The sequence below is a fragment of the Sinocyclocheilus anshuiensis genome, unplaced genomic scaffold (assembly GCF_001515605.1).
Source record: "Sinocyclocheilus anshuiensis isolate Anshui unplaced genomic scaffold, SAMN03320099.WGS_v1.1 scaffold1450, whole genome shotgun sequence".
NCBI classification, from domain to species: Eukaryota; Metazoa; Chordata; class Actinopteri; order Cypriniformes; family Cyprinidae; genus Sinocyclocheilus; species Sinocyclocheilus anshuiensis.
In genome coordinates, this window is record NW_015558640.1 from 322,283 (window position 1) to 336,143 (window position 13,861).

The following is a 13,861-nucleotide window of genomic DNA, read 5'->3' on the forward strand; positions in this document are numbered from 1 at the left end:
TCTCTCTCTCTCTCTCTCTCTCTCTCTCTCTCTCTCTCTCTCTCTCTCTCTCTCTCTCTAAACCCAGGCACTCTGGGTTTTCATTTCCTTTTGTCTCTCTGCCCTGCAAATTGATCCCTTGGCTCTGGATGAAATGGTGCAGTTGTGGAGTTCTCCGATTAAACCCATTTTCCTTTTAAGAATCTGCCTCACAAGAGGAAATTGGGTTTTGTTCTGAGCCAAGAGAGCTGGTGCTTGCAGATTGCAGTAGGCCTATTTCATGGCTAAGCTCTAGAATTACTTCTGGAGTTCACAGGTGATTTTGACCTTAACCAGAATTTCAGAGCTCACGGTCAAACAACAGAGGTTATGGAATGGTTATCCAATTATCAGCTCAACCTAGCAGATGTTTTAGGGAAACCAAGAATATCTAAACTTGAGCTGGGAAATTCACAACCTCTTGACTTGAGTATGGCTCTTGTATTTAACCCTCTGGGGTCCGAGGGTGTTTTGGGGCCTGGAAAAGTTTTGACATGCCCTGACATTTGTGCTTTTTTCAGTTGCTTACAAACATTTGAATGTCTAAGTTTAATAACACCGTAATCAGCACAAACTGGGCTACAATAATATGTGAGCAGCATGTATGTACGTGATTGTGTTTTTGAGAAAACAACGTTTATGCGTGCTTAGTGAAAAACAAAAATTTTAAAGTCACTGAAATAAGGCCATATAACACATACAGAACATTTGTTCACAAGACTTTTGAGAACTGGATTAAATGCTGTATTACTCTTATATGTACAGTCAAGTATGAAGGAGTATTTTGGTTCTTTTCGCTGTCAACATTCAAATCTGCAAAAATTTCCACCGGCGGAACTGTCGACCCCAGGAGGTTAAGGCCTAGAGGAGCCCAAAGTTTGGGATCCCTTCTTGGAATTTGAAATCCACTGCAATCACGATGTCAGATCAATTAACAGACATCTTGTGATTGTTAACCCCATCAGTATTGGTGCTAGGTGGTTCAATGAATGCAGCACCTTCCCATAATTCCATGGCCTGTTGAATCTAGGCTCAAGCATGTGGCCAGAATTTCCTCTTAGCTCTGCAATGTTAGGCTATCTGTTGTTGTAACTTCTCTCTTTCCCCTCCTACTCTACTCTCTTTCTTACCCCTCCCTTTCTCCTGTCCTCTCTCATTTAGTTTTATCTGGGCATTAGTGGATTAAGTGCTTGAACTAACGAGGTCATCAAACTAAGGCTTCTTTCTGAGAAAGGCAGAGCGAGAGTGTGAAAGAGATTTTCTAGTTTCAGAGACCGTGTTGTGGATACGGTAAGAGCATTTCAGGACAAAGAGCCCTTTGTTGAAGGATGCTCATGGATTGGTGAAATGACACATAAACACTCCTCTTTATTCAGCCATTGCCTCACTCCCAGTGTCTCTCTATGCCTGTTCTTACCTGTCATTCAGAGGGGAGAAAACGTCCTTGGACTTGATGGGCAGCTAGGATTTGCCTAATGGTGATTGCAACCATTGCAGCTTGTCACAACTTTACAGGGGACCTGCAGCCCTTAATCTCCCTCCTTCTTGCTTTCTCTCTCTTTGTTCCTCTGAACACAGTTCGCTCAGGGTTTGTCCTTGCCTGCTAAAAGTATTTAGACCTCACTTCACTCCTCTAAACATTTGAATGCATGCAAAGCGTTAGCCAGTGTCAGATTCATAGTGTGTAGGTTCATGTTCGTTTTGCTGAAGTTGCTTTGTCTGAAATGGGTAACTGGATGTTGTTTGTGTAACCTTTGATTTGACTTGTTAAAAATTGTGATACATTGCTAAATGTATTGGTGTTTTCTTTGGAAGATGATTGTTGATGTTTCTATTCCATTCTATCCAAAGTCCCAGTCCAAAACCTGTGGCCGTGTAGTGTAAACCCCTTTAGTTAAGAAGACCCTTAGAGATTATTGTCAATAAAGGATCTTGTTGCAGCTGGCTTCTGGACTGTGGTGATAGTCATTGACTGATGATGGGTAGTGATGTTTTCCTGTGTGGATGAAAGCGGATGGGTGAGTCTCTTACTATTTCTCATTACCCTTCTATGCCTCGCTCTCCCTCTCTGGGAGGTTGCCCCTCCTTCCTGCTTTGCTGAACAGTAACAGGAAGCCTTTGAGAGGCTATAAATAGTTGGTTCTCTCTCCTCCTCTCTTTCTCTCTCCATTTTTCTCTCTCCCCCTCTGTAAATCCCTGCAGATAACTCACTGTAAGTGACAGGTCCGTCGCTGACTGAGGATGCAGTGTTCAACCTCCCTGTAGCTCACGGTACACCAGCAGTGTCGGCTGACTGCCAGCGCCCAGCAGCTAAACCCTGCCCTGAAGAGCTTCTCCAAGCCCTGCCAAGTCAAAAACATCCAGGGTCCTCCCCCCACCCAACCCCCCACCCCTTCCCTCCTTCTGCTGTTGGGTGAACAAGCGGTGTCCTTGTACCGCAGCTCTCAACATTCAAGAGCGGTGTCAGTTACTCAGGGATCCTTCAGAGAGAGGGCTGTTTGAGTAGGTGGGGAAAAAGGAGGAAAAGAGAGGGAGGACAAGGTGGGAGGTGAAGTAAATCGAGAATGTGAGAGGAGAGAAAAGGAGGGGAGGTTGTTTTTCGAAGTCTGTGGCGTTCAAGCCATTTTCAGAGGTAAGCTTGTGGTTGTTAAAGACCGGTTGAAGCGAGTTTGTGTGTGATGTAAGGTCTGGCAGCTGAGATTTGCGGTGGAGCGGAAATAGTATCACGGTCTAAGGGTCAACTCAACGCCTTGCGTGGAATGCTAGTCCTCCCATTTCGGCCTCTCTTATTCTACCTCTTTTTTTTTGCTTGGCCTTCTAGCCTTAAGTTTTGCTCAGAGTACCAGTAATTGAATTTGTAACCATGATTCATTTTCGTTCTTGACTCTTAACCTCAGAATAGACAAGTCTAACATAACATGCATTTTCACTGTTACTCCTTTTTAGCAGCTTGCTTTTTACTAATAGCTTATCTGTAAAAGCTACCCCCAAATCTGTGTTTTTTTATAGTGATGTTGTTTCTGGTTTGACTGATTTCTAATGTTTTTTTTTTTTTGGCATCCTGCATGTATTTCCTGATTCCACAATTGTTTTGCTTTTATCTCACAACATATTAGAAACTAGAGAGCTTCATCACAGGCTGCTGTCATCCCTGGTCCTCTTCGTCGATAAACTCATTGTGTGCCAACCTTCAAGCCGAAACGTCCAGGGTTGTTTGTTCAGTCAGATGCCTTAGGCTTTAGATACAGTTCGCTGCTGTATGTATCTGCTGTATGAGCAGCCATGTGCTGTCTCAGTTCTCCTGATTAGCAGATATCCGGCAACAGCTAGAAGAAATGTTATTTAGTGCCTGTTTATTACTGATCACGAAAAAAGGCATGTGCACTGTCAAAATAAAAGCAGACCAGCATACATATGGTACTGTTTAGCAGAAATGGATTTAGATTTATTTTTTATGGCTCTTAAAGGTAAAATGTAATTCTCACTGTGCAAGCCATAATGCCATTTTAGGCATTATAAGATGTTATTTGTACAGCTTTCTACTAGTGCTGGGCGGTATGACCAAAAATTTATATTTTTGGTCAGTATTTTTCTAAATTATACCGGTTTAACGGTACATGACAGTATTTTTTTTTCATGCATGACTGGGTGTTAACCATATTTTCTACTGATTGAGAGAGGAAATACTGCAGTATATTGACTTAGAATGACCTATTTTACTGTCATGATTAGTGAATATTGTCAAAAAATACCACACTAAATAGTGACTAAACACGACCCCTTTTAATACATGTTAACCAGGAGTCACTCTCATTTATAATCATTCGGTATGAACCGGTATACCGCCCAGCACTACTTTCTACCCAGTATCCCCCCAGTTAGCTAAGCAAAGTGCTAACGTCATGTAGAGTATTCCAAATCAATCACATGTGAGGTTCCATTTCAGTTAGGATTCACTCTTAGAAGATAGCTACCTATGTAGGTAGCAGATGAGGCTTGAGGAAGTATATCTGCATTATACCAAGATGGAAAATATCTCTCTGGTTATTCACACCGGCTCATTTAGTATTAAAATGTTCATTACAGATCATTGGTCATTGACGAATAGGATTACAAATTAGATTAAATCTAAAATCTCTTTCTGATTGTTGGCATTTGCTGGGTTGTTTTTAACATTTAGACAAGTTAATCTTCTCTGGAACGTTCTAAAGCTAACACCAGTTCCCTGTTCAGTCCACATTGACAAATTCCAAGAGCGGTTTCTTCTCCTCGTCCCTCAGGGCTCCTTATCTTCATCGGCTCTTTCTTGACCCACCCTGCCCTCATTCCACCCCCTACTGCTAGTGCACCAGTGACTGACCTTGAATGTGGGTTGTTACTGTAATTGGCTCTGCTTATGTGGAATGACCTGAGGTCAGGAGGGCGGGACTTGGTTAGCAGAGAAACCTTGGGGTGGTCCAGTAGTTTCCACAGCACAGATGGAACTTTGGAACCCGATCAGTTTTGTGTCCAACAAAACTTTTCTTCAGCAGTTTAAATGCGTAACTTCTGAAATTCTGGAAGTGAATGGGTTTTGTTGAAACTAATATGGAGTGCGTTCATAAGTGATTTGAACTTGAAGTGTTTTTCTTTTTAGCTGACTCATTCCACTTACGCCTACAGCTTAAATGGTGCAAAACAAACTTTGAGAAGCCAGAGCTCGGTCTCTGTGGTGTATTGATGGAAACGGGCTGAGGCCAAGATTGTGACCTCCTCACAGGAATATTACAGGGTTTCATCGCTAGTTGGGCTTTATGTAGAACCTTATAGCTGTATGCTTTATCTGTGCCTAGATTCAAGCTGCTTAATTTTCAAAAACTTATGTTCGTCATACCATAATACCATTTAGGCACAAGTCAATTTGCCTTCTAGTCTTTCGAAGGCAACAGGCTAAGTTTAAGTGATGCTAATTTTCCAGGCCAAATTGTTAGCCTAACACCACATCCCAATACATGACGAGAGAGAATTAACTGAAGACACTTTAACAGCCACTTTAAGCTATGCAAGCAAGCTTCTGAAATCCACAGATGGAGAAACGAGAAAGCGGGGTTTCAGTTTGCAATCTTACCATTTCTCGGTTGAGGGTCACAGCTTTGCATTGTTTACCTTGCTGTACTCGTCTGGTTTTGGTCAATTCCATTTCCAACCAGTAAATCCGTCCTGTTTATTTTAACGAGTTTATACCGTGAAATTATTTCCACCTTCTTTTCTTGAAAGGAAGCTCTGGCCTCGCTAGCTGAAGCCGAGCATATCACGAGCTAGTGTCATTAACGATTGAGACGAAGTGGGCCGAAATGGACTGCTTAGATGGTCTCGTGCATTTACTTAGAGTTGTTTGTTAGCCTTCACTTTGAATCGCATTTTGTTCCAGACAGCTTAGCATGCACTTCCTTATGGAATCAATAGATGCTTAGCCATCCGTTAAAGCTTGTGTGGTTATCAGGCAATCTGAGGTCTCTTGCTCTTTCTGGGCAGACTGATCTTCTACCATCTGGCTTAATGCAGGTTGTTTGCCCTGAATACTTGTATGCTTCAAGGACTCGTCTTTTTTCCTTTTTCCCACGCAGGAAACACTATCTTGATTGTTATGCTGTCTGTTGGGGAGATTTTCCTCTCGGCTCTTACTTGCGTTGAGGTCAGATTACTCAGAGCGGTACTAGGCAGGTTTTTTTTTTTCAGGCCACACAAATACATCTTCTCCAACACTCCGCTTTCCCCCCTACTGAGGGGAAAAATTCTCGTTTTCACTGAGAATTGGACCCGCTGTCCAATGAAATAAGGTTGAGAAACCTACTAGCAACCAAGAGAAGAAAATATGAGTTGACACCAGTATTAAAACTAACTGCTATCGGTTTTCACAGTGTTTTTTCTCGTAATAGACCAGACCATGACTCATTGTCTTAACTTACTACTGTGTTGACCGTTGAGACATTTGTTGGTTGGTTGGTTGGTTGGTTGGATGGATCAGTTAAAATGGTTGGTTTTAAAAAATCTTTTTTTTTTTTTCTAGTCTTGAGTCATGTGTTTGTGGTCACGGTGCAAACGTGTAGGCGCGGGTCTGCTTTGCTTTGATTGCTTGTTTTAACAGCCCATATGTTGTTGTAAAACATGACTTTCAACTCAGCAGCCTGGAGGGACAGTTTTAATGTGAACAGTCCTTATCTTTATTCAGTCCAGCAGTCCAATCTTTATCTGCACGTCTGTGGAAAAAAAAACAACACATCAATTTACATCTTGAGTCAAGTCTTACTTAACAACAACAACAACAATAATAATAATAATTATTATTATTATTAAAATAGTAACAGTAAAATGTCTTTATAATATTAATGTTAATATATGATCAATTTATTTTATTTGATCTAATATTTAAAAAACATTTAATAATAATAACTAATAATCATTTTAAAATAAATAATTTAAAAAGTTTTAAATAGTAACATTATAAATATATTGTTTTTTAATATTTAATTTTAATAATATTATCTTTATTTGTTGATTTTTATGTTTGTTTTTGAACAAAAAAACATTACTGTTATTATTAGATAAATATGAATAATAACAATAATAATAATAATAATATGTAGGCTATTTAATTTCTATTTATGTAAGTAGTAATAGTAATTGTCTTTTTATAATAATACTGCTAATATTGTTAGTATGTTATCTTTATTTTATTTCATAATATATCTATAATTAAAACAAACAACATAAATAATAGTAAAATACATTATTATAATCGAATCTCATTTTAGCATTATAGTAAGTCTTCAATGTATACATTTCAACGGCTTGTTTTTGTAATACTATATATTTATACGTGCTTAGGTGTTCTTGTAACAGTGATGTTACAGTGGGTTTTTTTTTTCCCTCACCATTGTCAGTCTCCATATTTAGCTCGGAGCATCTGCTGACATTCAGAAAACACACACTATTGGTTGCTAGCAGCAGCACACAGGTGTTGTTGAGGTTACCACTCCTTGCTTCCTTTCCAAGGCTCTCTCTTTCGGTTGCTCAACAGATGCACACACACACACACACGCGCGCGCTCATACATGCACACGCTTTTACATTCACAGCAATGCATGCACACACACTCATCTCATAACGCCAAGACGGATAGAAGCGTCTTTACAGGTAAATAGATGCATGTTGTTTACTTTCTTATCTGGCGTGTGAAAAGGATGCATGTTTTGCTTTTTGTTTCCTGCTGATTGCATTTGACGTTGTGGTTTTATCAAGCGCTGTGAGACTCTTAGTTTTGTTCCTGTTTTTTTCTCAGCGCTCATAATTGTTTTGTTGCGCGTGTGGCACGTAGGTATCTTTCTGTTCTCCAGGAAAGAGAGAGTCGCTCCTTCTGTTGTTGCTAGAATGTGCGTCTCTTCATCCTCTTAGCAACAGGTGATCTCTCACTGAGAGGCTGTTGCTAAGGGCCGACGGATGAAGGGAAACTCTCTACGATTATCCCGCCTTTCCCACGGGGCTCCACTTGGCCTTCCGCCCGCTCAATCAACCGCTGCATCTGATTGGCAACGAGCGCCGCCAGTTAGGAGCCAATCCAATCATTTGCTTCAAGCGAGAAACGCAGAGGAGGTATAAAATATCTCTCAGATGGTGTCATTGTTTGTGGTCCGAATCAGGAAACCGTTTCCCCCAGTGTTTTCATCAATGCAGAACATAGAGCTGCTCGACGTGGTTTCCAAAATTGTTATCCTGCCTCTGCCGCGCTTTGCTCACACGGCCAATCGAACCAAATTAACCGTGCATAACGCCTGTCTGTCTGCAAAGCTAACTGTGTTTCTGCCTGCTGTTGCTGAGGTGTGGTAACAAGGTTTCTGTGGTAAACACAGCTAAAACGCCGCGTTCCGTTCACCTGTCAGTTTGTCTCGCTGTCAAACCCTCGGCTGCGGTTGTAGCTCCCGCGCTCTCATAACGAGTCAACAACCAGACTTCTGTCACGATAAAGAGAGCCAACCTGGTGGAGAGGCTAGTGCTGCTCTTCACCCTGACAGGAGGATAACAAGAAATCCACAGGGATGCTGTTACCAGGAGATGTCAGGCGGAAAAACTCTCCATTTCACATCTGGTTTTTGTTAGTTTGATAACTGTACATTTAAAGTGAGCCAGGTAGGGAATAGGAATGGATCAGGAAGGACTAGTCCATTTGTGAGTTCAACTGTTGTGTTTATGTAGGTTTTGCCTTATTTTTTAAGCTTTAATATTTTGAAAAAGGAGTGAATCGAGTGTTGTAACCTCTCAGGTTTACTCAGCGACCATATTTGCAAGCTATTTACCATTTTTGCAGCCCGTGACACATTTCCACAGTTTTTGACGTCGTAAATCTACCAACGTTTTTTTTATATATATATATATTTTTTTTTAATGTAATGAAAATGTTTCATCTTTTGTAAAGTCGTAGAAAAGCTATTGTGGATTTTCTCTTTTGCTGTTGGGAACGCAAAAATATATTTGTTATAGTTCCCATTCACCGCTATAGAAGTTTACCCAAATATGACAACTTCTGCTTCTGAGAACCAAGGAAATGTGAAAAGCGTCCATTTCGGCCATGCAAGACCAAGTCCTATCTACATCAAATGCAGAAATCTCAAAATTTCAAATCAGCAATAAAGTCTGACATGAACATGTTTCTGATGCTCAAATAGTGTTAAAAACTATATATATTTGAGGTTGTCCCAGCCAATGCACAGTCTCAGAACTGTTTTTGTTTACTCACCCTCATGCGTTTCAAACCTGAAAGACTTTATTTCTTCTTTGAAACCCAAACAAGATATTTTTGGAAAATGTTTCATGTTTTGTTTTTGTTCATTCAGTAAAAGTCAATGGGATCCAATGTTGTGTTTTGGTCCCCATTGACATTCATTGTATGGAACAGTTGAAACATTCCATTTCAAAATATCATCTTTTGTGTTATGCATAAGATATAAAGTGAGTAGATGATAAAAAAAATGATCTTCTGTGGGTGAATCAACCCTTTAAGAATAGTCACTCCAAATACATAGATTTGCCCATTTGTAAAACACTATGAAAATGCTTTGAAATGTTTGATAATTTTAAATGTCTACTTGATTTGCTTGATGTTAAAGTGCCCCTGTTATGCAATTTTTAAGGTTCCTAATATAGTTTTGGGAGTCTCCTACAATAGGTTTAAATGCATGCAAGTAGGGCTGCACAATTAATCGAATTTCTAATCGCGATTACAATTATGGATGCCACAATTACGTAATCGTTCAAAGTCCACTTATGTTATTCTGCACGCTTAAGATATGTTTTTTCTTTCTACATGTTAACTTAAGGGTTTTTCCATTGTTTTAGTTTTAGTATAACATTATAATACCATTCATATTTTTACTTTTTTTATAATTTAAAGAAGAAACCAATCCAATGTATATTTGACATTTGAGGCTTAATACTATAGAAAAGCACTAAAGGCTTTTCAGTTAGAGTGTCTTCAGCTTGTTTATTTTCATATAAAAATACGGCATGCAGTTGCATCAAACAATGGTATAAACATCATTCAATGTAAATTCTGATAATCGTAATTAATAATCGCAATTACAATTTCAAGGGAATAATCGACAATTATGATTTTTGTCATAATCGTGCAGCCCTACATGCAAGGTCAAAAAATGCTTTCGTTCTCTCAAAATATGCATTTAATATCACCTCATTTTCCAACGATTCTCAAACGATTCGTTCGAAGCAGTTCTCAGATTCAGTCTCTCTAAACCCCTCCTTTCCTACTCTGCTCTGATTGGTCAGATGGCCCAGTCTGTTGTGATTGGTCTACCGCGTACAGCGCGTGTCGAAATGATACGCCCATCGCTATAGTTTGATATAGCAAAATATGAACATCAATTATTAATCCTACTTACAGGTTGTGATTCAGTGGAGCAGCTGGTCCAAATAAACTGGGTACTGATTCTTCTTTCAAGTGCAAGTGTTTTGTGAATCCCTCATTGAGAAGCAGTCGCCAGTAAAATTATGTGTTTGATGGCGGGTCAAGTTGTTCGTAGAACATAAGACGGGAATTATGCAAATGTGTTACCAGCACAGAAGTGGGATTCGAATTATTGACGACTCGTTTCGGCTTTTCGGAGTCGATTCTTTCTTTTGGGAGACAATAACTTCATTTATCATGCACCTTCGGCTTTACAACTTTACAGATCGTTTACATTCACATACAGCTACATTATACACTACACGAAAGGCAATATTGGAAATGGCATAGTAGGGGCACTTTAAACAACTGGAAAACAAAATGAGTTTTGGCACTATAAGCAAGGCAGGCAGGCGTATGTTGGCAGATGATCCTGAGATGCTTTCTGGCTTTAATGAGACGCATGTCTGTTTTGAATCTCTTCTGAATGTGGGTTATGAAGGAGGGGGAGGTTAGCAGAGAAACTGGATGGCACTGTTAATGCGGTGGCTGTCGTTTGTTGTTTTTTCCCCTCTTTGCTCTTTTTCACACAAACCCCCCCCCACGTGTTTCAAGGCATTTTTCTTGCTTCCTTTGTTTGAAGATGCTGTTTTGATTCACAAAGGTTTCCTTTGCTCTCGATTTTGTTGAGCAAAAATATGCAATTTGGTGCCGTTATTTATGACCACAAAGTGATGACATTCTGATGCTTGTAATGTAAATCAAAGAGATCTTTATAACAGATACTGACATAAAATGGTATAAATATCAGTCGTCACTCTATATCTCCAATAATCTGTCTTAGTAAGATGATATTTAAATGCCTAGTTGTATGATCAAAGCGCTGTAGTTTCAAAATATAATGCAATGCAATAATGATTGAGAGATGAATGAACAAACATTCTTCAAAAGATGAGATGTGAGATGTTCTGGAGGCTTGTGAAAATCATTCCTCCGCTGAGGAACAGTGAAAGTAAAGCTTCTGGAAACAAACGCTCATCAAAAGATCAGATTTGATGAAAAATGATTTATGGATAATCAAGTAAACCTAAGTTGCTGCAGTCCAGAAAGTGTTCGTCTTGAAATATTACTAACAATATAAAAGTTAAATCAGTAAAGATTCACAGCAGAAAGGTGGACGTTTTTACAATTATACTAAAACTATCAATCAGATGACATGTAGTAGATTGTGTACAACAGGTTTTGATCATGTTGATCATTTAGAGACCTTAGAAATGTGCATTTCAAATATGATACAGTAGACTATATAGGGTTCAAAAGTAACACTTTTTGGAATCTGAAGAACGGATGATTGTACAGATAAGCTTCACTGACTGATTAGTTTTACGATCATTCTTATTGACAGTTAAACTCTGTTCGTGATGTTCGTGAGATGATCTTCTTGGGCGCTTGCGCATGATGTGGTGGCATAAAAGTGCTTTCCGTCGGGCCAATGGTTGACATCTCTGTACGTACCAATTTAGTGCCTCAAATGTGGTCAGCAGAGCAGGTTCCAGAGGCCATTCGAACTCAAATTACAGACAGTTTTTGGTTTCCATGAATCAGATTTTTAGTCACCCCTGCTCTCTAATTATAGGCCAGTGCAGTTAGAGCCCCATTTGTTTTATGACCTTCGAGATATTAACGGATTCAGCCTATGCGAGCCTGTTTAAGTGCTTGGATGCTGGAACAGAGGAATTATTGTGGCAAAAAGTCCTTTCCAATTGGGAAAACAGCTTGGTGAACTGAATAAACAGTAGAGGCATTACCTGCAAAGTGTCTAATTACGCCGATTATTTGGCTTTTTAATCCACTTAGACTTCGACCAACCTTGTCTGAGTGGCCACAACCTCCTGAATCTGACACCCCCTCATTGTGCGTTTAAAGAAAACAGGCCTCCGAGAATCAACATCGCATGAGCGGTGTGTTTGGGCTGGCAGTGCGAAAGTGTTTTGGTTTAAGCGCTGCTCTCTTTCTGCTCTTGTTTTCCAGCCATTGATTGGCTTGCAGACTTTGTTTTCTCATGCGGTGGAATGCAGGTTTTTCTCGCTCCCGCCCGTGCAACGATTCTTTCATTCAGGATGTGAGACTGACAAGAGGATGTTTAAAGTCTCCTAACACCTCTCTTTCTCAACTGACTTGCGTATTTTTCCTCTTTCGCCCTCCAGATCTGAACTCGGCGCGGTCTGGTGTTTACACAGCTCGGATTAGTGCCGCTAACCTGAAAGGCCTCTTAGAGTGAAGTACATCTAAACATAACGTGACGTTTGTTAAACTGTGTCAACGCTCTGAAAGGTATTGATTGATGATTGGTTTAAAGCATCATGGTGTTCCCTTACTTTTAGCCTATTTAATGTTGTAGTGAAATTCTTGCTAGCTAATTTTTTGCTTTGAATTATTTTGCTTTTGCGGCGTTCCTGGACTACAACAGTAGGAACTTCCATTAAAAAGCAAAAAAGTAATAAAGGTAGAGAGATACCGGTACATATCGGTTATAAGCTGATATTATGGATTTTTAAAATCCATTTGAGGTGATTTAGATTCATTTTAGCAACATCTAATGCTCACTTAAAGTTAGTATTCAAAAACATTAATAGTTTAATTACACTAATGTACATCCTTTTCTAATATACTGTATATGATAATGTTGTGATGCTTAAATTCATGTGTAGCATTTAAAACATTTTTACTGTTTTTAAACAAATATTTATATTTTATATTACATAATATCAATATTTTATTATATACAATGTATTTATAAATAATTTATAACATTTTAATATTTTAATGTAAACATTATTTTAATGGCTACAACTTTAATATTTTGCACTCTTAAAAGCATGTGGCATATACTTTGGATTTTAGTGTTTACTGTTTTGATTTTTGTAGACAATTATTTTATTATAAAATATTGATTTGTTAATTTTTCTTTAAATTATATTTAGGCAAAATATCATAGAATTTTAATCTGTTTTATCAGCAAAAATTTTAATATTGTGCTCTCCTACATAAAAGCTTGTAGCATTTAAAATGATAAAATTCATATATTTTTAAAATACAATATTAAAAAAAAGATAGTTAGACAAAATATCATAGAATTGTAAACTGTTTTAATCTGTATCGGCAAGAAATTTTATATTGTGCACTCCTAAATAAAAGCATGTATCATTTAAAATGATTGATTTTTACTGTAATTTTTTAAAGGGGTCATATGATGTTATTTCAATTGTTCCTTTCTCTTTGGAGTGTTACAAGCTCTTGGTGCATAAAGAAGATCTGTAAAGTTGCAAAGACTAAAGTCTCAAATCCAAAGAGATATTCTTTATAAAAGTTCAGAGTCAGCCACACCTACCTAAAACGGCTCGTTCTAACACGCCCCCACATACCTACATCGCTCTGTGGGAAGATTTGCATAACGCCGCCCAAATGTGCACGCAAAGAAAGAAGGCGTAACTTTTATTCTCGCTGTAGTATTGTTGACGCTGCAGCCATGTCGTGAAGGCGCTGTGTGTTTCGTTGGGAAAGCGAAACTACTTTGTTTGGTCTTCCAAAAGAGGACACGACTAGAAATCAGTGGTTAAGTTGTATTTACAACACTGTTCCAGAACAGTTCAACCCAAATATTCAGATGTGTGCAGCACATTTTATGGAGGACTGTTTCCTGATCCTGTGAGAGTAGACTACAATGCCGGCTGTTCTGACTCACAGACTGTAAGTATGTTTTTTGTATTTAAAGAATTTGCTACTGATGATTCAAATGCGAGTTTTGGGCAGTGTAGAGCAGCACTTGTTGTTTGTCATTTCTCCGATCACAAATGCAGACATGGTTTTATGTTTACGCGGCGCGATGCAATGCAACACGTAAAA

The 13,861-nt window shown here is 38.8% G+C and overlaps 1 protein-coding gene across 3 annotated transcripts in view; it reads left to right on the forward strand.

The window, feature by feature from the left end:
* The window catches only part of LOC107680896 (zinc finger protein 609-like), a 60,298-nt gene that overhangs the window by 19,427 nt on the left and 27,010 nt on the right, over positions 1 to 13,861 (forward strand). Inside the window, exon 1 of one of the 3 annotated variants that reach the window (XM_016476967.1) lies at positions 7,124 to 7,194. The exons of the other annotated variants lie outside the window; for them this stretch is intronic. The gene's annotated coding sequence lies outside the window, so the exon portion shown is untranslated. Of the gene's footprint in view, positions 1 to 7,123; positions 7,195 to 13,861 lie in introns of those variants that run through there. 3 annotated transcript variants of the gene reach the window in all.